Source organism: Taudactylus pleione, unplaced genomic scaffold, assembly GCF_031769625.1.
Source record: "Taudactylus pleione unplaced genomic scaffold, aTauple2 ptg000179l, whole genome shotgun sequence".
Lineage (NCBI taxonomy): Eukaryota > Metazoa > Chordata > Amphibia > Anura > Myobatrachidae > Taudactylus > Taudactylus pleione.
This window is the reverse complement of record NW_028284581.1, coordinates 6,339,042-6,363,705: the sequence shown is the minus strand read 5'-3', so window position 1 is coordinate 6,363,705 and position 24,664 is coordinate 6,339,042. Positions and strand designations below refer to the sequence as shown.

At 43.5% G+C, this 24,664-nt stretch overlaps 1 protein-coding gene across 2 annotated transcripts in view; it reads left to right on the top strand.

Moving 5' to 3' along the window:
- The window catches only part of MBOAT1 (membrane bound glycerophospholipid O-acyltransferase 1), an 84,324-nt gene that overhangs the window by 2,752 nt on the left and 56,908 nt on the right, over positions 1-24,664 (top strand). The window lies entirely within an intron of this gene.

The following is a 24,664-nucleotide window of genomic DNA, read 5'->3' as shown; positions in this document are numbered from 1 at the left end:
CCACCAATCAGCTCATTTTAGGCATGACCCAGGTCGCATTTACACTGCACCATTACCCAAGTCCATCCTGGGTCCGACCCTGGTAGCTACCTGAGTTGGATTGCCGGGTCACTTGACCGGGGCTATTTTTCAGGGACCTTTTTACACTGAGCTGCGACCCGGGGAGACCCAGCAATAACCCGGGTTTTAGCTCTGGTGTAAAAGGGGTATTAGTGAATTACATGGTTCTAGGAATGTTTCACACATCCCTTTGAGTAAAATATTTTTAAACATGTTTTAGAATGTAACCACAAGTTTTATATATGGAATCCTTCATATTAAGATGACAAGGTGTCACAGTCCTAACATTAATACCTGCTTATGTGTGGAAAACGTTCATATCTCTAATTATTGCTGTGCATTTCAGTATACAGTATATAAACACAAACTTATAGTGAAATGTACAATTAATATAAGAAGTGCATGGTAATCTATTTAAATATGCTTGTGTTCAACATGTTTGCTGGCTGCACTTACATTTTCCTGTAAATTCCAACGTTCCTGCAGCAGGTTGGAAACATTCACTAATTTTAAGAAGATCAAATAATATGAATATTGAGGACACAATTCTTTTTCAATTATTGATGCTAGAAATAATTGCAAGGATTGTGTATTTCCTGATACATCTCTGATCTAGGCCCTGTGTCAGGGAATGTAGACTAGATCAGGTGGTGCTGGAACTGATGTGAATGACAAGTATTATCTTCTTTACAGTGCTGTGTAAAATGGTGGTGCTATATAAATACATCTTAATAGTATTAATGAACAGCTATATGACGATGCATTGAAATGCTTTTGGGTAGGAATGAAGAACAAACCTAAAAATGTATGACTTTTTAGGGATTGACTAAACTTGTTCATTCCTAAATTTTACATACTAGCAGCCACACTGAGTGTTTTGTTGTGATCTTCATCGCTTTTCAGTGTATACCTGATCACTAATTAGTCACACGGGGAAACTATATTAAGTAGGCATGATCATCAGTGTTTCCTGTATGAAAGAGATGATCTGAGTCTAGTAAGACTCTAAACATATTTCAGTGGCTTTAGTGCCAGAAAATCTATTTAAGTGTTGTGACATCATTCTATGTTGCTGCATTTTAACACATGCTTTACCATGTAAATGTTTAAAATAAAATGTTGTAGAAAAGAGAAAAACATTACACAAGTGACAAAATCTGTCAAAAGCACTCCAAAAAATTTAGAACTACATTAAAGTGCCTACATTTATCCCTGTAAACATTAAATATCACAATAAATTAAGGACTGTGGGATAACTAAAGTGCAGGTTTTATAGAAGTGTAGGTGTTGCCCATAGCAACCAATCAAAATCTACTTATTTATCTAGCACCTTCTAGAAAATATCTATAATCTGATTGGTCGCTGTGGGTAACACCTCCACTTCTATAAACCCGCACTGTTTAGTAAATATATCCCTATATTTTGTGAGTTGAGATAACTTTGCAAATGAAAATTGAATAACAAAAATTGTATTTGAAAAACATTTTCGTTTTCTGCACCATATACAATGCCCTTAAATGTAAATTATATTTATTTGATTATGGTACAGAATACTTGTCCCAAAAATAATTATATAATATTTTTTTGGCCATGGGCAACTGGCAGCAAAAGTAGCCAGTGAACTTCTTTAGTTAGAACAACAGATACCAAAAGTAACATTAGAACCAGTAAGTTACACTACACATCCTACAATTTTGTTCCAAAGTTACTGCATTTTATAGACCTGGATTCACATTTTATTTGAAAAACTACAGTATCTGCTAAGAGCCATTTGTACATGGTTAATTGCTTGATTATAAACATAGTTATAAACATTATAAACATAGTGTAAGCAAAAGGTTTAATATGTTGAACTGTGAACATGTTTACCAAATAACATGTAGTACACGTCTGTATTTTCATGGAATAATCTCTTAGAAACTGCCACATATATATATGGTGAGTTTAGTATTTGCTGCAGTAATTCTGTCAATCCATGTGTACAGTATGTAGCTGTACCATTGTGTGCCAGCAACATGCTTCCACTAACTGGCTTCGGGAATACAGTGAGACCTGTGTGAGACCAGGGAAGTAAAACACTTCAGTTGGTTACCTCAGCACCTGGCCAGCACTGATCCAAACATCCTGGAATGTAGAGCAAAAGGCTCTCTGTATACAATCTCAAAGTTACTGGTTTTTAGGAAATGGAGAGACTAGCTACCACTGTATATAGGCCTATTAGTCACACACTGGGCTGCATTTCTGGTTTTCCTAATCAGCATCTTTGCTCATTGCTGCATAGCCCAGGCAATTATGTGGTTTAACAGTGTCTGTCTTCCTTTTCCTTGTGGTCCTATGCTGTATGCTAAAAAGGAAAAATAAATCTAATGTATTATTTGAAAATAATTTCTCACTTATTTTTTATCGGGTTCTTTTTTTAGGGTGTGGGGGGGGAGGTATTATGGCAATATCCTTGAAAATCCTTTATATATTTCATTATTAGTATATACTCTTGCTGCTTTTATACTTCTTGCTTGGGGTTAGTAAAAACTGTGCGGAGCAGGAAGGGTTTGGACGCATGATGAACACAATAAACTCAGACTGGGGAGAATTTTTATTTTGAATCTGACCCTGATTGTACTTTAACTGTCCATTGCTGCTGTTGACCTAGGAATGTATACATTTAGCTGCCCGAATATCAAGAATTTGATCAACAAACTACTTAGATACCGATGGAGAGTTGAATGGAAATTAGCCATAATTGCACCTGCATTGCGTATACAGAGCTAAATGCAGATATTCGCTCATATTCTGGGTTGCATACATCTATGCAGTTGGATCGTTTCCATTCTTGTGTTTGGTTTTGTAGCTCTCGTCATTATGGGTGTGCAATTGCACCAGCCCTATACTTGGTATAAGAACTCTGTCTGAAAACAGAGTTAATATAGATCTGCATTGCCCGTAGTTCCTTCGAAACCCCATCCCGTTATCTTTGTTTACACATGAAAAGACGACAACATAAGCATGATGGTTCAAACAGATACATGTTGCAAATAGAATAAAGCAATTTTATGAGGCATTGTGTCCCACCTCCATCCGGCCCTCTGTCTAACCTCCATCCCTGCTACTCCTCCGTCGCTGTCCTCCATCCTATCCCTGATTTTCTTATCCTCCAGCTGTATCCTCGTTTGTCATGTCTCACCGACAGTGGTAGGTATAGTATTATACGTCGACATTCACCATGTAGAAAGTGGTGAATGTCAACATTTTAAAATATCACCAAATTGGCCCAGTGGTTACTTACCTGCTCCTGATGACTGCAGCAGCTTCAGCATTACATCCAGGTTCCAACGGTCATGTAACCATCACTTCCAGGTCAGACCTGTGATCGTCCAGTGTTCCGGTAAGTATTCTTCTGCTGTCTCTAACCATAATCCCAAACCGTTACCCTCCCTCTAGTGTCTAACCCTAACCTCTCCCAGCAGGCTAACCCGAACACTCCTGCCCGTAGCCTTAACCCTAATGCCAACATTCTGACGAAGTCGACATTTCACATGTCAACATTCTAAGAATGTCGACATCATAAATGTTGACATAATGGCTACACACTGTGGGAGGCAGAGCCGTTGGGGGGGAAAGGCTACGACTCACTACGCATGCACGTTTTCGTCCAGGGTGAAACCTCTTCTGCCATCATTGTTATTATTTGAGGTGTTCTAGTTGTATTGCTTTGCATAGGGGCCCTGTCGCGGGAGTGATCCACGTGACCAGCAGTGCTACACAGTCTGGTGGCAGCAGCGCCTTCACCCACCACTCACACCAATGTCACTGTGTGCCCTGTGCACAGACTGCTATGTAGCCTATCCTATTCAAGTGATCGCAGGCCCAAAGCCCCTCTCCGCCCACCCCTTATTGGCCACTCGCATGATGCCACACCTATTGCATTGATGATGTCAATAAATTTTGTTTTTGTTATTGCTCAACTTTTAACATGGTGGATCGAGTTGAAACAAAGTGCAGTTTATTTCTAGGAGTTTCCACTACAAAATGATGCAGTTTTCATGAAAATCCGTTCAGTAGTTTTTCCGCCAACATGCTTATAATATTAGTATAGATAGATAGCCCCATCATGTCCCCCATAAATATGTTGACCCCATCCAATGGCAGAAGTGGAGCATTTGAGGGTGAACTTATGGGGCACCTGGCCTCCTCCTTGTTTAGAATATTTAAGGTTGTTCGTGGAAATATGTTTACCAAGTTTAACGTAACTTTTTTAAGGACGTTTTTGTTACTTTCCATTTGTATCAATGTCCATGTAAAGTAATAAATATATAAAATATAATTTTGTAGGCATTTATAGTTTGATCGCGATAGTCAGATTGCAGAGCTCATCGTTTAGTGCAGTTTCCATAAGAAAGACCCATTTTGTGACTCACAAAAAATGCATATTTGCCTAAGTGCCTCTAATTATCTGTCAGCCACATGTTAATGAGCATGTTCACTTACCGATCATTAGAAACTCCTCACATAAGTCTACTTTTGCTAGATACACTTGAAAGTCCTCCCTATTACCACTTTTAAAATATTTCTCAGTTTTCCCTCATTTTTAATTTTAATTATGAGAATAAGACACCATCAGGACAATCTTTATTACATATCCGTTTTGGAGTTTCTGAATGTAATTATTATTTTTTTAAGTGCACTTGGACATACATTTTTCTATATAATAACATGTGGAAGTTGCAAAATGTACTTATTAATAGTATAGGAAAAGGCCTAATCTGTGTCCTCAGAGGATCTGGAAAAATAGTAATTTTCTGGAAGAAGAAAACGGGATGTCGCATAAATGTACCTTTTTCCATTTCTTTTTATTTCAGTTAAATAGTATTGTCTTAAATTATTGACGTGCCTAATCTGCATTTATCATGAGACTTCCTAACACATTTTATCAAAAACTGTTGTAGTAATCTGCTCACAATCCAATAGTTTGTGGACGTCAATAAGGATGGGGTATGACAGCTAGGCCAAAGAAGAAGCAAAACAAACCCATATGCTTGTTCATAGCTTGCACAGAGTGATAGCCTAAAACTGTCTAATATATACATAGCCATGGGCCATGCTTAATTGAGGAAAATAAGTTAGGACTTTTTAAAAAAGCAAATTATACTGCTCAGTGATTGCAAACCATTTACCTGGATTTATAAATCATTATGTTATATTTGCTCAGTGGTAATTCAGATTTATGGACCAAGTCCAAAGCTTATATAGGCCTGTAATAGGTCTAATTATTTACTAGATGTACACTCTGAAAGTGTTCACCGTTTTGCCTGTGGAGGAAGCTTCTGCGCATGCAAATTCTATTTAGAGATGGTAAAATATCCATGGGGGGAGCAGCTGCGCACGCCCGGCTGCAACAGCCACTCCCATGGGCCTTTGCACCTTCGACTCCATAAACCTCTGCCCCCACTGCATACTGCCTGCTCAGGACCAGGAGCACTGATAAGGTCATGCTGTCCGCATGTGTGTGCCCGACTGCCCGCGAAGAGCAGGATGATTCATCTGTATCCTGCAAGGAAGCGTAGCAGATCGCTGTCAGTGAAGAAGGTTTTTGCTAAATTGGAGGGGGCTGGCACAGGGGTTGGAGGCTGAATAGACACAGGACAGTAGGCACAGAGGGCTTGTGGCTGGAGGGGACACAAGGAGCAAGAGGGGACACCGGCCATGTGGCTGGATGGACAGAGGGGGCTGGAAGAGACATATGTTCAACATTAGAGTGAAAACCACTCTATAGGTAAGCCTTACATATAATGGTGGTTTCTTTCTAACGCGGATCATGGGTCCATCCAGCCCCCCCCCCCCCCGTGTCTCCTCTACCTGAGGTTTAGGTTTAGGCTAGGGGAAGGGGGGTAAGGGTTAGGCACCCACTGGGGAGGTTTGGGTTAGGCACCCCCCCGGGAGACTTGGGGTTAGGCTGCAGGGAAGGGGGGGTTTGGTTTGGGCACTTAGGGGGAAAATACCTTTTCAACGATCGGGATCTTCACCACTGCCTGGCTGCCGCTGTCGGGAATTGAACTGTTGGCCATGCGGCTGGCGATAATACCTACTATACCCGTTACATATATACAGTATAAATAGATGATCAATGGACATGTTTAATACATTGTGTTCATTAACCTAGTGTTTTGTTTTTAACCAGCCCATATCCATAGCCTCAATGCAGTGTTGGAGTGGACATTATGGCTGAATTTAGTAACTCAGTATTAAACTACAGGTTGTCATCATTATTACTTTTTTTTATTGGTCTACTGTTGTCGTCACGAGTGGTAAATATGTGTAGCAGTTTTGCAGGGGATTTTCAGGTCTCCTTTCATCGGGCTAGTACCATATTCTGTTTTACTAATACTAGCATAGAAACACCCGCAGATTAGTAATAAATGTTTGTATAGTCTGTGATCTGTTGACCATGGCAGTATTTTAACGTTGTTGTCAGATAGTGAACAGCACAAAGTGTATTGAAGTGGAGGGAAGCCAGTCTAGTATAGCAGTGGCTGGCATAGCATGGGTTAGTGATGAATGTAAGGAAATATTTGGTGGGATGCAATTATGGTATTGGTAGTGCTGCCCCAGATATAATGTTCAGGATGACTGATAAAGTAGCCCCAAATTATTAAAAACAAGAAGGAAAGATGTGTTTGGGCATTACATCCAAAGCAGTTTGTTACTACAAAATTATTTTTTAAGCACTTATTGATGGATGGTTATTCAGTATCCTTTGGGAAGCTGCCCTGTTCTTTGTTAATCGGGTGGTGAATGCAGCATGGGTGATCCTAAAATAGTGAACAAAAGATCCTCTTAAGCAGCATAATTTTGTTAAAATAAGTAAGATGTATAAACAGTGGATGGATTCTAGTTGCCACATGATATGCTGTGGGCTATCTTGTATTTAACGTCTGTAACATGTGTATAGACAGTATGCTCTTCTACAGTGATCTATCTGTTGCTCACTATTTTGAGGTCCATCCACAATGGCCCTGATTCAGACCCACTCGCGAGCGGCTGTCCGCTCGTAAGTGGGTCGATGTTCTGCACTGAGCATGCGCACGACGGAGGGAGCTCCGTCGTGCGCATGCGCCAGACGCGACGAGTGAAGGAAAGACCTTCGCTCGTTGTGTCTGATCAAAGGGGGCGTGCTGTCGATGTTGATTGACAGCACGCCCCCTTTGGTGGGCGTGCCGGGGGCGTGCCTCCCTGACGGGGGCGTTCCCACGGGAACGCCTCCCGTCAGAAGCCGGCCCACTGACATCACTAGTGATGTCAGTGGGAGTGATTTTGGCTCTGATAGAGCCAAAATCACTCCGGAGCTTGCGGTTGAAAACCTCAACCGCAGGCTCGGGCTCGCAGTTTCGATGGTCGCGATGGTCAATACCATTGCGGCCATCAAACTGCACGCTCGTATAGGCTGTGGGTGGTGACCCACAGCTATACGAGCGTCCAGGAGGACGCTCCATTTTCATGGAGGGCGGCCCTCATTCAGAGCGTGCGCTCTGCTCAGAGCGTACGGCTCTGAATGAGGGCCAATGTGTGTTCCTCCAGTTGTGCTTGGGATAGGCATAAGAATATCCTTACAAAGAACTGAGGACCACATAGGGTTGAGGTTACAAAAAGGTAAAAAAGCGCAGGCTAGATAGGCCAAGTGTTTTTTTTCTGCCGTCAATTCTATAGGTGCATACACATGTAATGATTTTTTTAACTATTTAACCATAACGACTTCGTAATGAGTTATAACGATGAACGATTATCCTTCATGCGTGTTCCCGTTTGTAGTTCATTCTGACTGACCAACTGAACGATTTTCATTAAGGAAAGTTACAAAAATCGTTTGTAGTTCAAAAAATCGTTCATTACACTTTAAAAAATCTGACAGAAAATCGTTCATAAAACCGTTGGTAACAAAATCGTTGTGTGTGTGCAGCTTAAGTTTCTATGTAGCACAACATCTGGCAAAGTACTTTGGGCACCTATATATCTGTCCGTGAGCACATATACACAGAACGGAAGGATGTGAGGCCAATAGCTACTTTAGTTGTCTGCTGACTCCAGAGAATTACAGGGAGTGCTCATCTGAATGCTCTGAGTGGAATGCAGTTCTTGTGGTGACTTTGAGAAACATTACTTCACACAGTCTAATTCCATACTGTACTTGAAGAACAGGTTTGGTTGAATGCAGGAATTTGCATCAGAAAAAAAACTGATATTACCTGCTACCTCAAGTCATTCCTGTATCATCTGTGCAAAATACAGTACTGTAGAGGTATTTCATAGTTGGAATGAAAAGCCACATCGTTTATGAATTATTTTTTGTATTGGATTAATAAATTCAATATCCAAATACACATCTGTAAAAGAAGCAAAAATAGTTGAAATATTTATAAAGATCTTTATCTGCAAAATTATATTTTTATTTCTCTACTCCATCTAATTCATATACTTATCACCAGTGGCAACTTCACCGTAATAAAAATCTCAAGATTGTTTCCGATCCTGACTATTTCTCTCATTTGTTATTAGTTGTCTCATGTCTTACCTCAGCCACTTGTTCTGTAGATTAGGATATTCTGATTTGCCTGGGAAGTCTGCTCAGCATGCAGGCTGCAAGACCTTCAGTGTTACCATTAGACTGTGCAATTTCTTCCAGGCTGAGTTTCCTTCTGTCTGTGAACTCTGCAGAGTCCTGATTAGAACAGTGGGGGAGATGAATTATAGCGGCACTTTACCGAAGCAAAGCAAGAAGCACTACCGATGAGATGCATGAACATCTAATCGACCGGAACTGGAGAGTGTTAACTCCCCCCTCCGGGGATCTCTGCCTGAGTACACAGCGGATCAGCCTAGTGCTGATCAGCTCTGTCTCAGTCCCAGCCGGCTCCACTGAGCATGCACGGGATCTTGCAAGTATTGCGAGATCCCGCGTGCAGCCCTGGGGCCGGCAGCGCTGTACCTGCTGTGGGGATAGGGACAGTGCTGTACCTGCTGTGGGGATAGGGCATTGCCAGGCTGTCGATAGCGAAAGCTGCAGTGGGCGGAACGGTCAGACGAACTGACCGTTCATATATTTGCCCAGGCTATCAGCGCTGCTATCTTGTAGATAATGACACCGCCAAACGCCCCGATCATACATCGGGGAAAAGCGTTATCAGCGCACATAACGTGCACTGATGCTGCTTCGACGCTTCATACATCTCCCCCAGTGTGTGCAATCCAAATATACCGCTGGTCTTGACTGCAGAGATGAAAGATGTAATTGCTCTCTGTGCATGCTGTTTCTTCTACACTTACACAGCATGCCCGTACTCAGACTACACGCCAGAGTTCCCTCCAAAACTCCATATGGGCACAGCCTTGTTGGATTCAGTCACCTGATTCCACCACTCAGAGTGCTGCTCCCAGACCAGCTGATCGCAGAATCCAATCCCTGGGGGTCCAGCCCTAGAAATTCCATTTCCTGACTGGCTCACATTGCCAGTACAACATCTGTGCTGAGCTCCCAGAAACTATGTATCTGTACGGTCCCAGTCTGTCCAAATCCAGTTCCAGTCTGGTGAATGCAAGTCTCCATCTATCTCAGTGTTCCAGTCTGGTCTAACTAAAGGACTTGCTTCTAGTTTTCCCAATGCTATATCTCCAAACATCAGTCACAATGCAATACCTGCAAACATCGGTTCCAATCCGAATCTAGAAACATTGGGCCTGATTCAGACCCACTCGCGAGCGGCTGTCCGCTCGCAAGTGGGTCGATGTTATGGACTGAGCATGCGCACGACGGAGGGAGCTCCGTCGTGCGCATGCGCCAGACGCGACGAGCGAAGGAAAGTCCTTCGCTCGTTGTGTCCGATCAAAGGGGGCGTGCTGTCAATGTTGATTGACAGCACGCCCCCTTTGGTGGGCGTGCCTCCCTGACGGGGGCGTTCACACGGGAACGCCTCCCGTCAGAAGCCGGCCCACTGACATCACTAGTGATGTCAGTGGGAGTAATTTTGGCTCTGATAGAGCCAAAATCACTTCGGAGCTTGCGGTTGAAAACCTCAACCGCAGGCTCCGGCTCGCAAATTCGATGGTCGCGATGGTCTCGACCATCGCGACCATCACAATGCACGCTCGTATAGCCTGTGGGTGGTGACCCACAGCTATACGAGCGTCCAGGAGGACGCTCCATGAAAATGGAGCCCGGCCCTCATTCAGAGCGTGCGCTCTGCTCAGAGCGTACGGCTCTGAATGAGGGCCATTCTCTTCTACCTAATCAGTTCTGCATCATCGGCTCTAATTCAGTTCCACGTCATAATCTCTGCATCATCGGTTCCATTCTGATATCGTCAACTATAGTTTCAATTCCATATCTGTTCTCGCCTTCGGGACAACCATCTCCAGCCATCAGACGTGACAAGATTGTTTATCCATCAGCTTTCCTCTTGTTTAAAAAAATAAATAATATATAAACAGTACTGGGCAAACGTTTTAGGCAGGTGTGGGGAAAAATGCTGCAAATTAAGAATGCTTTCAGAAATAGAAGTGTTAATAGTTTATTTTTATCACTTAACAAAATGCAAAGTGAATGAACAGAAGAAAAATCTAAATCACATCAATATTTGGTGTGACCACCCTTTGCCTTCAACACAGCATTAATTCTTCTAGGTACACTTGCACTAGTGTTTGAAGGAACTCAGCAGGGAGGTTGTTCCAAACATCTTGGAAAACTAACCACAGATCTTCTCTGGATGTAGTCTTGCAAATCCTTCTGTCTCTTCCTGTAATCCCAGACAGACTTGATGATGTTGAGATCAGGGCTCTGTGGGGCCCATATCATCAGGACTCCTTGTTCTTCTTTACGCTGAAGATAGTTCTTAATGACATTAGCTGTATGTTTGGGGTCATTGTCCTGCTGCACGATAAATTTGGAGCCAAGCGGATGACTCCCTGATGGTATTGCATGATGGATAAGTACCTGCCTGTATTTCTCACCATTGAGTGCTGGATGATCATGGGTCCCTATAGTAATCTGGTCGATATCGACCAGGTTGGCCTGCATGCATGGGCGATATCGTTATCGTCCATACGTGCGGGCGCATCACGGGTCGTTGGTGGGTTTGAAGGGACCAAAAAATGTACGATATGAACGATACCGATATGATCAATATCGTGCATTTTAATAGTCCCGTGTGTATGCACCATAACCAAATCCCCAACTCCATTTGCTGAATGCAGCCCCAAACTTGCGAGGAACCTCCACCATGCATCACTGTTGCCTGCAGACACTCAACCGCTCTCCAGCCCTTCGGCTCAGTATAGCTTTGTTAACATTATTATTTTTTTTGTTATTGTGTCAATCATAAGTTTAGGGTCTTGTAAGTGTATATAGTATAACAATCATTCAATCAATTAGAAGAGCAGGTTCAAATATATCTCTCCCGAATTCCTATGTCCATTTTGTTGTAACATGAGTCACGCATATAAACAAAATTTAACTACGTACTAATAGTGTACATTTTTTTTTCTGCTTCTAAACATTAATGTTGACTACCTACCCCAAATATTGTCATATTTTTAAAATGTTGAATTTCAACTTAATTTTTGTCTGTGGTGCATCTCTAGGGGTGAGCGGGTTTGGATTTCTGAAATCCGAGCCCCCCCGAGCCGAGGCCGATCCGAGTCAGGCTCGACTTTTCCCGCCTGACTCGGATCTGAAATCGAGGCAAAACGTCATCATCCCGCCTTCCGGGTCTCGCGGGTTTTGGATCCTATATAAGGTACCCGCGTCGGCGCCATTTTCTCACTCGGCTGTGGACAGTGAAGAGGGAGGGTGGGAGTTAGGGGTGGCTGGGCTGTGAAGTGTAGTGTAGTGTAGTGCAGAGTAGTGTTGTGCTGTGCTGCGCTGTGCTGCTGTTGCCCATAGGGGCTGTGTCCACTACTTCAAAGTCCATAGGGGCTGGCTGTGTTGTGCTGTGCTGCTGTTGTCCATAGGGGCTGTGTTCACTACTTCAAAGTCCATAGGGGCTGGCTGGACTGTGTTGTGCAGTCAGTTGTTCATAGGGGCTGTGTCCACTCCAAAGTCCTGTGCAGTGTCCCAATCCTAAAGGGGTGCTGTAGTGTTGTCCAGGGGGTGCTCTGTCCGTCAGGGATGCTCCCCCCAAGTGCTAAAAAAATAATATATTTTTTATGTGTTTGTGAATTGTGTGTGCAGTAGCCGCACGTGCATCAACAAAGTGGTGCCAAGCGTGCGCCTGTGTCCCATAAATAAAGGGCCGGCTGGATTGACCGCTAAAGGGTGCTGTAACCCCCAAAGGGCACTCCAAACAAAATAAAAATTTTTTTTCTGTGTTTGGGAATTGTGTGCACTGTGGCTGCACGTGCATCAACAAAGGAGCAGCGCCAAGCGTGCGCCTGTGTCCCATAAGTAAAGAGCCGGCTGGCTCATTTCTTAAAGGGTGGTGTAACCCACAAAGTGCACTACTCTCCAGCAAAAATAAAAAAATATTTTCTGTGTTTGTGTGCGCCTTAGCCGCACGTATATATCAATATAACATAAATGGAGGACCAAACTTTCTCCGATAAAAATAAAATAGGGAAAGCTCAAGAACCACTTCCTCCTAGTGCTGTTGCTGCTGCTGGGAGTTGTTCATCATCCCAGAGAGGAAGTAGGAACACCACTACTTTTACTAAACAATTGACCCTCCAACAGTCCCTAGCGATGAGGATGAAGTACGACAGCAGTCATCCTGAAGCAAAACGTATAACTGAGGCCTTGACTGCTATGTTGGTGTTAGACGTGCGTCCGGTATCCGCCATTAGTGCAGTGGGATTTAGACAATTGATGGAGGTAGTGTGTCCCCGGTTCCAAATCCCGTCTAGATTCCACCTGCATCCTCAAAGCAGCAGCGACAAGCGTGCGTCTGTCTGTTAAAGGGTGGTGTAACCCTCAAAGTGCGCTCCACAAACAATAAAAATATTCTTCTTATTTTTTCTGTCTTTGTGAAATGTGTGGGCTGTAGCCGCACCTGCATCCTTAAAGCAGCAGCGACAAGCGTGCGTCTGTCTGTTAAAGGATTATATCGGTGACAGCATCCAAGTAGGCATTTCATACCTGTACTGGCAGGAAAAAGAAGCAATTTGGAGGTCCCTGTACAAACTGGCTCTATTTTACCTGAGTTGCCCCCCTTCCAGTGTGTACTCCGAAAGAGTGTTTAGTGCAGCCGGGAACCTTGTCAGCGAAAGGCGTAGGAGGTTGCTTCCACAAAATGTGGAGAAGATGATGTTCATAAAATGAATTATCAACTCTTCCAGGGAGACCAGCCTCCAGAACGTACAGAGGGACCTGTGGTTGTGGATTCCAGCGGGGACGAATTAATACTCTGTGAGGATGAGGATGTACACAACACTGAAGAGGGTGAGGAATCGGTGGATGAGGAGGATGAGGACGACATCTTGCCTCCGTAGAGCCAGTTTGTGCAGGGACAGATTAATTGCCAGCTTGTTTTGTGGGGGCCCAAACGAACCAATCATTTCAGCTACAGTCGTGTGGCAGACCCTGGCGCTGAAATGTTTGGTTTGTTAAAGTGTGCATGTCCTGTTTATACAACATAAGGGTGGGTGGGAGGACCCAAGGACAATTCCATCTTGCACCTCTTTTTTTTCTTTGAATTATGTACTGTTTGGGGCCTAGTTTTTCAAACTGCCATCCTGTCTGCCACTGCAGTGTCACTCCTAGATGGACCACGTGTTTGTGCCGCCCACTCGTATCTCTTAGCATAGTCATCCAGCAACCTCGTTGCAACCTTTTGGATATAAAAACACTATTGTGAGGTGTGAGGTGTTCAGAATAGACTGGAAATGAGTGGAAATTAAGGTTATTGAGGTTAATAATAGCATAGGAGCAGAAAAACACACAAATTCTGTGATTTTAGCTGTTTTTATGCTTTTTATAAAAAAAAATACAGATCCAAAACACAAAACCCAGAACCCAAAACACGGAAGGGTGGTTTTGGCAAAACCAATCCAGATCCAAAACACGAAGAAAGATCCAGATCCAAAACCAAAACACGAAAAGTGGCCGGTGCACACCCCTAATTTAAACTACTAAAAATGAACATGAAATGGAATGTGAGTCATATGAAATGACCCAGATATAGATATATACTATCTATCATACTCAGGGCCTGATTCAGCAGTGCACGATGTTTGGGACTCTGCTGCCGTTTCGGGGCGGGGAGGGGGTGGCGACAGCCTCAGTTACCTGAAATGGAGGCGTGACACCGCCGTTGGGGGGGAGGGAAGAGGCCAGGATCTCCGTCGGGCGACCAAGATTTCCTGGCCTCTTCCTGTTAACTGCGGTGGCCGGATGCTGGACCCCGTGGGTCACCGCAGCTGGCCAATGGTACGCAGATTAACCAATGCTGCGTTGAACAACGCAGCTCGGTTGAGTAATGCATAGGGGGAGTGATGCTTCCTGTGCATTACCATATCTGCACAGGATCGCAATTGCAAAGCTGCCTGAGTGCAGCTTTGCAATTACGATCCTTACAGAATCAGACCCTCAGTCTTTATAGTTTAGCACTCACTGCTTTAAAACTACACCCACCTTGGTGTCAGTCCCATTTGAAATGCAAAGTAAATAAGGATAGAATAGGTGATACCTTAACAAAACCCCCCGGGCGGCTCTCAAGGCTTTTGGAAAATGCTGTATTTGGCAAATACACACCAACGTTTCTGGGCTTACAATGACAGGGCTCTTGTAAGCCCAAAACCGTTGATGTATATTTGCTAAATACAGCATTTTTCAAAAGCCTTGAGTGCTATCCGGGGGTGTTTGTTAAAGTATCACCTGATATATCCTTATTTACTTTGTATTTCAAATGAGACTGGCACCAAGGTGGATGTCTTATTAAAGCAGTGAGTGCCGAAAAAAAAAATAAAAAAAATTATATATAATGTGTATAATATATTAATGATTCTCTGTGTGGCGCACAGGACGTTTACATACATTTATGTACGTGAACTCTTCCTATACCACAATATTTTTTTTCCTGGTGTCCATGCGCAAACTTTGCCCACCAAAATGCATAGCCTGCAATCCTATTGATGTTTTTGTACGTGCAATTCACCATAGACAAAGACCGGATAAAAGTTCTCACCATCTCAGAGAAGGTGAAAAGTTAAAAGCAAAATTCCCCCCCCCCCCCCCTAATGACTAATCAGGCACATTTTTTTTTTTTATTATTATTTGCTTGACTTGGCCAATAATGACATGTAATTTTTGGGCAAAAGAAAATTAAGCGTTGTAAGATGGGTTTAAAGCCGTGGGTCTGGTATTTTGGGGGGCTGTATGGGTGGGACATGTGTTTTAAACATTGCAGGTGGCTGCACTAGGTGTATTTTTTACAATTTTTTTAGAAGTGCACTTTTTTACTCAAAAATATACTGGCACCCATTTTAATGTAGCCCTAATTTAACTGCAGCATTTATTTTGGCCCTTCTAATCGCGCCATGTCGTGGCGTGACTCTGAAGCGCTGAGCGTCTTAAATACTTCATTGGTAGAAAATATACACCAGAAAAAATTTCACTACAGTAAACCGTTCCTTTTGGAATTTCTGAAAACTCTGCGTGATGCACGGGACTCTGAGAGTAAAAAGTTTACAAATTAGTATTTCAAGCACTAACTATATGGATAGGCGATTAGTATTTATCAGACAATGTAAAGTAAGCAAATTGCTAGGAACAGCCAATAATATGGGTGAAGACTCTGGAACAGGGGCAGAGTATTATATTAACATAATCTGTTACTGTAAATGTCATCATATATAGAATGAACAGCCCATCTATGTAAAAAAAAATGACAAATAAAAAACGATATTCCATGCAGCAGATACTGAATGTGTCTATAGAAGAAACCATCTCTGGGTGCCTTTGTAGAGTTATACCAAAATTAGTGTAACCAAAATCCAGGTATTAGCTGCAAACCACTGAGATGTGTTCATTGCCCATGATCCTATTTTACCGCATATATACATACTTCCGCACAGGTTCAAAGGACGGCAGTTATAACCTTTACTAACTTTTGCAAGTTTAAAACCGATTAAGCAACTTACCTTCTTTTGTCTTGAATCATTATTTCTGCCAGGTTATTTCATATGAGGAAAATAAAATTAGATTTCAGTAAGTAAGAGAAAACCCAAACAGACTACCAGAAGGAAACCACAGATCTGATGTCCTCATCCTGCTCAACAAGGATCTTTATGTGGCTCCACATCTGCTAGCCATTTTTGAGCAATGAGCAGGATGATTGATTGCCAAGGAGTAGACTGTGCAGAGATCATACTGTAATGTTTGGAGCGAGGAGTTGCAGACATCAGCCAAGCAGTTTAGCCCACAACATGGTTTAATAAAAAAGAAAAAAATGGTTACACGCTCATAATAATTACAGCTGCTAACAGCAGCATCCGGAGTTACTATAAATGTACAGCTAAAAGGATTGTTGTTCTTCTTCTTTTAAACTGTCACTTCAACTCCAAATGACTGATATGCTTTAACCACAAGTGATAACAACATAAATTAGTTCAAAGGCATTTTGTGAATGAGTAAATAAAGATCATTATGCAAGTATTATTATTTGTTATGTATTGTCATAAACTAAATTATATTACAGTGTCTGGGTTAACCAACTCCTACTCAAGAGGGAATCCAAGAAAACAAAAATATGAGTATGGACTAGTATTAAGAAAATTAATAGGAAACCATTACCGGGAGACATGTGTCCCTGCAATGAAAAACACAATTTTCAAAGCTGTCAATGGAAGAATATAGTTACTGGGCACGATTCTATTCTATGCGATGTGAATAGCGCCGGGAGATAGCTCCCAGAGCTATTCAAGTGTGCGCGGTGTTTAGTCGGAGAATGCCCTTTCTCACGACTAAACACCCTGTTTAAGGCGCGATAACGGGCATTCCCCGAACTAACTTCCCGGCGTGATACTGTTTTCCTGGCGCTAAGGGCAGAAAACAGCCTCACGCCGGGGGGATGCGAGAAGAAATCCTAGTCGGACTTGGCAGCGCGGTGTATTGAATAGCTCCGGGAGCTCACTCCCGGCGCTATTCACATAGCATAGAATAGAATCGTGCCCACTGAGTTTTATCAACTTTTGGTTTAACTTTCTTGTAAGGATACTGACTGACTATAAAGTAGACACATTCTGTAATTACCATAATCAGTAGATCGAGGTTGCTCTTTTCCAGAACAGAAAAGTGACTTGTGTTTTTACAACTTTTGAATACTGTAAGGTATTATTTCAAACTTCACCTACCAGCACTTTTATTCAAAAGGGGTTCGGTACGAGATGCCGGTGCTCGGAATCCCGGCAGTCGGAATCCTGATGCCGGCATCCCAACCAGGTTACAATTCCAACGTGGAGAGGTGAGTATCCTAACCGAACCCCTACACCTCCCTCCCCATTGTCTAACCCTAACCTCCACCTTAGTGTCTAAACCTAACCTCCCCGTCCACCGGTGCCTAAACCTAACCCTCCCACCTTAATACCTAACCCTCCCCCTAGTGCCTAACCCCTAAACCTCCCCCAAAGCCAGCTACTTGCCTTCGGCATGCTGGCGCCGGGATTCTGACAGGTATCGGGATTCCGGAGCTGGTATTCTAAGCGCCGGCAGCCCGCACTTCGGGATACTGAATGTATCCCATTGAAGAACTATACGTTTCATATTAGTTTAATGCTGCATTTTAAAAACATGTAGGAGGTAACATATAGTTATTTCCATATAAGGTGACTTCTAGAAATTAGCTAGAGCTATATAAAAGAAAGGAAGGAAGAAAAATGTTGTCAGTTGATTTCCCCAATTCAGAATCCAAATATGGAAACATGATGCAATATTGCAAATCTTTATTTATATTGGAAATTGTTGACTCACTCATTTCAAATCAATGATATGTGATTTGCTGAACCCGGGTTTTTAGGCAGTCATATTATGTTAAACCTAACCTTGATAAATAGAAGGTAATTTGCAGCAAGCACATAATATGGACCACAAATCACTTTGGTTGTGAGTTGGTGTGCCTATCTGGACTGCTGAGCACACTTCAAAGTGTTTGCAGATTTTCCAAAGATCATAAAGTAGACCATAAACTAGAAGTGCACCATTTTGGGTAGATGGAAAAGTATCTGGAGCTATGCACTGTGTAATAGCATAAATATAAGATGCATGTCTTGGCAGTCTGGGTGCTTTCTAATACCCCTTTTACACCAGAGCAAAAACCTGGGTTTTTGCTTGGTCTACCCGGGTCACAGCTCAGTGTAAAAGTGTCCCTGAATAACCCGGGTCAAGTGACCCTGCAATCCAACCGAGGTAGCTACCAGGGTCGCACCCAGGATGAACCTGGGTTAGTGTGCAGTGTAAACAGCGCAACCCAGGTTGTCCAACCTGGGTCATTCCTAAATTGAGTTGATTGGTGGTTGTGGAGCAGTCACCTCCCACTTTTTATGACCTCGCAAGTTTAGCAGGGCAGACCTGAGAATAACCCAAATCGATGGTGCTGTGTGAACGGTGTCTGACCTGGGTTGGAACCATGTCTGAAAACCCAGGTCGGACCTGGGTTTTTGGTGGAAAAGAGGTATAAGTGGGACTACATAATCCAGCTACCCTTGTGCATACTCTAGGTGGCTTCTGCAGCCCCCCCTACCCCACCCCATGCCAGCTGCATCCGAGCTCCGTGACCAGTCCGGAGCTGCCTGCACTTAATGTTTCTTTGTCCCTAGTTGGATTCACATGGTGACAGATAAACTTGCTTACATGGCGGTCAGGCAGCCTCCCCTTCTCAGTCAGGCGTGCTAAAGAGTCTTCTGCAACTTCCACCCTGCTGGCACCCTGGAACTGTGCCCCTTCCTGAATAGAGAGATAACACATATTTTCAGGAAATCTGCGTCACAGCTTGAGATCTCTGAACATTTCTATAATCTATTTTTCTATCGGATCTTTTAGGCACCCTGGAGTTGTGATCTCAGTGGCTGGGTGACACAACACACTCCCAAGGACTGTTCCCTGGGGTGCCTTTTCCACCCTCCTTGTAGGGACACAGGGAGCTGGTTGCACCCACTTACTTTGTCAGTGTTACTGGATCATGGACTTTTCTACTAATTTGCTCTGACCACCCACATGATGGCTATCTACATTCTTTCTGGGGAACAGTTTACCGTAATGACCCATATTTCTCACTAAATTGCCTGGTCTTCTGAGGGACTCCCCTGTCGCTCTTGTCTATACTCTCCTGCACCCTCCATATCAGGTATGGGGAAAGACAAGAAAACTAAATCCAATTCAGAATCGGTGGGAAAAGGGAAGGGAGGCCCGCATCATGACGTGCCAATTTCTAAAGATATCCAATTTAAGATTGGAGGTTGCTGCATCTTCCCTCTTCTTTCCGCACCTTTCTCCTCTCAGAATGTCTCAATCAAAGGACCTGTTTACTCATCTCTCGCTCACTCTCTGACAGGAGATTAGCAAAATACTCTCACAAATTAAGTCTTCGCCAACTAAATATGACTTCTAGACTCTGGAGAGTAATCTTCAATCTACAATCTGTCAAGAGGTGACTACCATTCAGTCAGACATGACACAATTTTCAGCTCGCATTTCCACTTTGGATGAACATAAGAAAGCTTTTAATGATATTCTCACCTAATTTAGGGAAGTGGTTTCCTATCAATTGGCGGAGGTTTGTTCTTTGAAGTCTCTCATGGCCGTTCCAGTAATATCTGTATTTGGGGCCTTCCACAAGACATTCCCCAATCTAGCTTGATAGTTATCCTTATGAGGATCTTGGGCAAAATACTGTGTAATGCTTAAAGCTAAATCTTATTTGATAGGTCTCATGAAGCTCTCTGTCCGAAGGGGTTGCCATCGGATAAACCTCATGATGTTGTTTGGCGCTTCCACTTTTATACATAAAAAAAAAAAAAAAAAGGCCATCCTAAGAAAACTAACTTGATGGGATAGACTTTACTGGTGATACAATACAAATATTTCCTGACTTGTCCTCCTACAGCAATGGAAGCCCTGAAACCTACAGTATTACAGACTATCTTCGCATACATAATTTGAAATATTGCTGTTTCATTTTTAAGTCTCGCAATGACAAGGTCATTTTACTTAATACATCAACAGACTTAGACACTTTCTTCTCTTCTCTGGTTATCTGACCTCTGGCGATCCCTTACTTGGGAGGCTCTTCATTGCCAAGTAACGATTCCTCTCCTCTCCTTTTCTGGGGAACCCCGGCATTGTGTTTCAAGCTCGAAGTTGAGTCATCTGTCTGGCCCTATCCCATCTGATGTAATATTAATGTCACAAGCGTGGAATTTAGGAGCTGTGTTCCCGGACTGGGCCTTGGATCTGTATTATTTGGCGCAGACGCTCGCTGGAGGAGGCTTGGCTTAATGAAGTTTCTCCGCATGAGAGGGTGCAGCGAACTGACAGGAGTTTGAGGAATGCGGCAGTAACGAGATAGCTAGGAAGCTACGTGGAGCGGCTGGATAGCCTAGGGTAGACGTTGGTAGCTGAGTGGCTACGTGGAGCGGCTGGATAGCCGTGGGTAGACGTTGGTAGCTGAGTGGCTACGTAGAGCGGCTGGATAGCCGTGGGTAGACGTTGGTAGCTGAGTGGCTACGTGGAGCGGCTGGATAGCCGTCGGTAGATGTTGGTAGCTGAGTGGCTACGTGGAGCGGCTGGTTAGCCGTGGGTAGACGTTGGTAGCTGAGTGGCTACGTGGAGCGGCTGGATAGCCGTGGGTAGACGTTGGTAGCTGAGTGGCTACGTGGAGCGGCTGGATAGCCGTGGGTAGACGTTGGTAGCTGAGTGGCTACATGGAGCGGCTGGATAGCCGTGGGTAGACGTTGGTAGCTGAGTGGCTACGTGGAGCGGCTGGATAGCCATGGGTAGACGTTGGTAGCTGAGAGGCTACGTGGAGCGGCTGGATAGCCGTGGGTAGACGTTGGTAGCTGAGCGGCTACGTGGAGCGGCTGGATAGCCGTGGGTAGACGTTGGTAGCTGAGCGGCTGGAGCGCAGTGGGAAGGCTACTTAGCTAAACTAAGAAACTAGTTGCACTGGCAACTTGTGTGAGCATTGGGGATCCTTTTATAGTGGACACTGGGAGCTGACAGGCTGAGAGAGAAGGAGAAGGCTCCTCATTGGTGGTAGTGGGGTCACATGGGCAATCCAAGATGGCCGCGCCCATGGACCGGAGGACAGCGCTTCCTGGAGGTAGTCAGCGGGGACCAGCAGTGAGCAGGAGCCGGCGTGGGAGCAGCACAGCAGCGGGACCCTCCAGAGGACAACAGCGGAGACTGCCTTGGGAGAAGAGGAAGGAGCGTACAGCGCGGGAGCCGGAAGACAGCGCGGGTCAGCGCCCGCACAGGTAAGCGACGGGGTCTGATTCTGGGGTCTCCAGGCCGGCGTGTGACAATTAATTTATCCCGCAATGGCTGTTTTGGGTGAGATTCTTCCTGTCTTTTATTTTCAACCGTAAAATGGAGTAATTTTTGTATGTAATTTGCCTATTACACCATACGTTCCCTGTTAAGCCTTCTCCCCTTGCATTTTTAATGTTTAACATGTTCTTGACCCATATTTTTAGTTTTGACCTACATTTTTACTGCTATTGATATACATTTTATATTATATCCTGGCTGTCAGAATCTCGACACTAGCATCCCGACTGTAAGTATTGTGGTTAGGCTTGGGGGGGAGGGTTAGGTTTAGGCTACGGGAGGAGGGTTAGATTTAGGCTGAGGGGAGGGGTAAGGTTAGTGGAAGGGTAGTATACTTACCTGCTTGTGTCTGGTTTGTAACCAGTGTGGATGCCAATATCAGGATTCTGACCGCTGGGATCCTGTGCGCCGGCATCCCGTACGTAACATGTACCCAACCCGTTTATACTGTGTGAGGTCAGTTTGTTGTATTACGTTCTATTCTTATTCTTTACCTAGTTTACCTTATGTTACTGTTCCCCTGTACCCCCTTACTACATTTTTTTTATATCCTGGACATCAAGTAGACTTTCCTCTCCCTGTTGTTTAGGTGAAGTTTTGATCAGCTGTTCACTTTACTCAGATTTGTCGATAACATTTGTATTGCTTATTTACCTTTTGTAAGTTTCAAGTAGAGAGCACTAAAATGATTAGTGCAATAAAATTTATTAAAACAGCAAAGAGAGTGAAACAATTGTTTTATTTATAGCTCTCTTATGAAAAATTTCCGGTTCCGGGGTTGTCTTTATTTTTGGGAAATAAAGCCAAATGTGGAGATACATTCATAATGTACTGAGCTAACTGTCCCTATGCTCCTACCTCTGGATGTCTTTGTAGCTTTGCGACAGGTCTCCCTCGCGGCTGGTTTCCTCAACGCCTGTTGGTTTGCTTTTGGTATTGGAGTTCCCCAAAATTCTGGTTCCTGCTGTTTGTAAACCGACGCGTTTCGTGCATGCGCACTTTGTCAAGGATAGTTTGCTTCTTTAGGGTTCTTTATTTATACAAAAACCTTGAAGTCCTACTTCTGGAAATTGTCATCATAAAAAGCGGTAATCGCATGGTTGATAGATATAGTTGATATTTTAGCAAACCAGCAGGCGTTGAAGAAACCAGCTGCCAGGGAGACCAGCCGCGAAGACATCCAGAGGTAGGAGCATAGGGACAATTAGCTCAGTACATTATGGATGCATCTCCACATTTTGGCTTAAATAGGAATCCTTCCCCAAAATAAAGACAACACTGGAACCGCAAAATTTTCATGAGAGCTATAAACAAAATGAGTGTTTCATTCTCTTTGCTGTTTGTTTTAATAAATGTTATTGCACTAATCATTTTACACCCACGGTGCTCTGTACTTAAAATTTATAACTGCCTCTTCAATATAACAGAGCTGCTTCTTTTACATAAAAATGCGGCTATATCATTGTAATATTATTATTTACTTTTTGTGTCCTGTTTATTTTCTGTCCCCTTTATCTAATTCTGTGTCCCTTCCTCCGCCACCCTTTCTTCTCTCTTTACTTGGAGGATGAATCTTGTTACTGACCCCCTGTGACTTTAGCAGTGTTGGATTCTGCATAGCTCTTCTTTACAGGCCTTTTTGTCTGATCAGAAGAACACTCTTATGCTGGGTACACACTAGACGATATATTGGACAATTTGTTGTTTTGAGGTGAATGAGAACTTCTAATAGTCCACATCTTCCAGTTTGTACGCATTGTGCACTCCTGTGTGTCATTGGTCGCATCTACTGTGCATGCACTGCAGATCAGAAGAACCGGTGGCCGACACCATGCTTCTGGATGCGGCGGGGTAACAATATATATATATCAGGCGGTCGTATATCAGATTGTGCATTGCGTACGGACTGCCTGACTATATTGTACCTTTGCTGGGTACACGCATCGTCTAGTGCAGAGGTTCTCAAACTCTGTCCTCAGGACCCCAAACAGGTCACTTTTTCCAGGTCACCCAGCAGGTGCACAGGTGTTTTCATTACTCACTGACACATTTTAAAAGATCCACAGGTGGAACTAATTATTTCACTTGTGATTCTGTGAGGACACATGGAAAACATGCACTGTTTGGGGTCCTGAGGACTGAGTTTGAGAACCTGTGCACCCAGCTTTAGAAGGGTTGAATACATCAGAAGAATTCATAATGCTGCTGTCTTGGACTCTTATATTAAATATTGCATTTTCCCACAGCTTAGAAATTACTATTACTCTGTTTTCTATAGTGACTCCACTGTCAGGAAAACTCTGGCTGTATTCATTGTTTGTTCGACACCTACCTATCATTAATGCCTCTTCACATAGACCTGTAGAAGAGAGGGACCTGTTATTTAAATTTCAATTCTATACCCAACGTTTCTCTTTTCTTAATCTTTGCATGGCTAATCAAGGGTGTTTTAATATTATCCTCTCATTGCTGAAGACGGTTGCAGCTTTTTTGGAAGGTGGGAAGATGGTGGGTGGAGATCTAATATGTTCTCCAGATCTTGTAGGCATTTCCCTTAGACATCTCACTCGATTTCTACCCTTTTAACTGTTAGAGCCTCTCTCCTCCTCTTTAAGCCTTTAATATGTATCCTAGTTGACATAGGGCCACACTGTCCTCCTTTTAACTTGGTTAAAGGTTTGATCTATTTGTTACCAGGAAATTAGATGTTTTATGGTGTGGATTTCCTCATTCTCTTTTGTTATTACGGTTTGTATAACAGTTTTGTCAATAAAAATAGTTTTAATTAAATGTAAATGTCATGTTGTCTAAGGCTGGTTACACACCTAGTCGACTTGTCCACTGACCCAGGGATCCGCAGACCGAGCGGCCCATTGGTAAGCCCATACAAACATACCAATCTGCCGCTCGATATGTCTGTTCTGACATCACAACTGGGCGGGCATTTAAATTTGCCCGTCCAGTTGAGATGTCAGTTTTGGCAAGTCCCTGCAGCAAGTGTACGGACAATCGGTGGGTTGCCCATACACACAACCAGACATACTGATATAACTGGATGATATACCGGCATCTGCTGTGCTGCAGGGC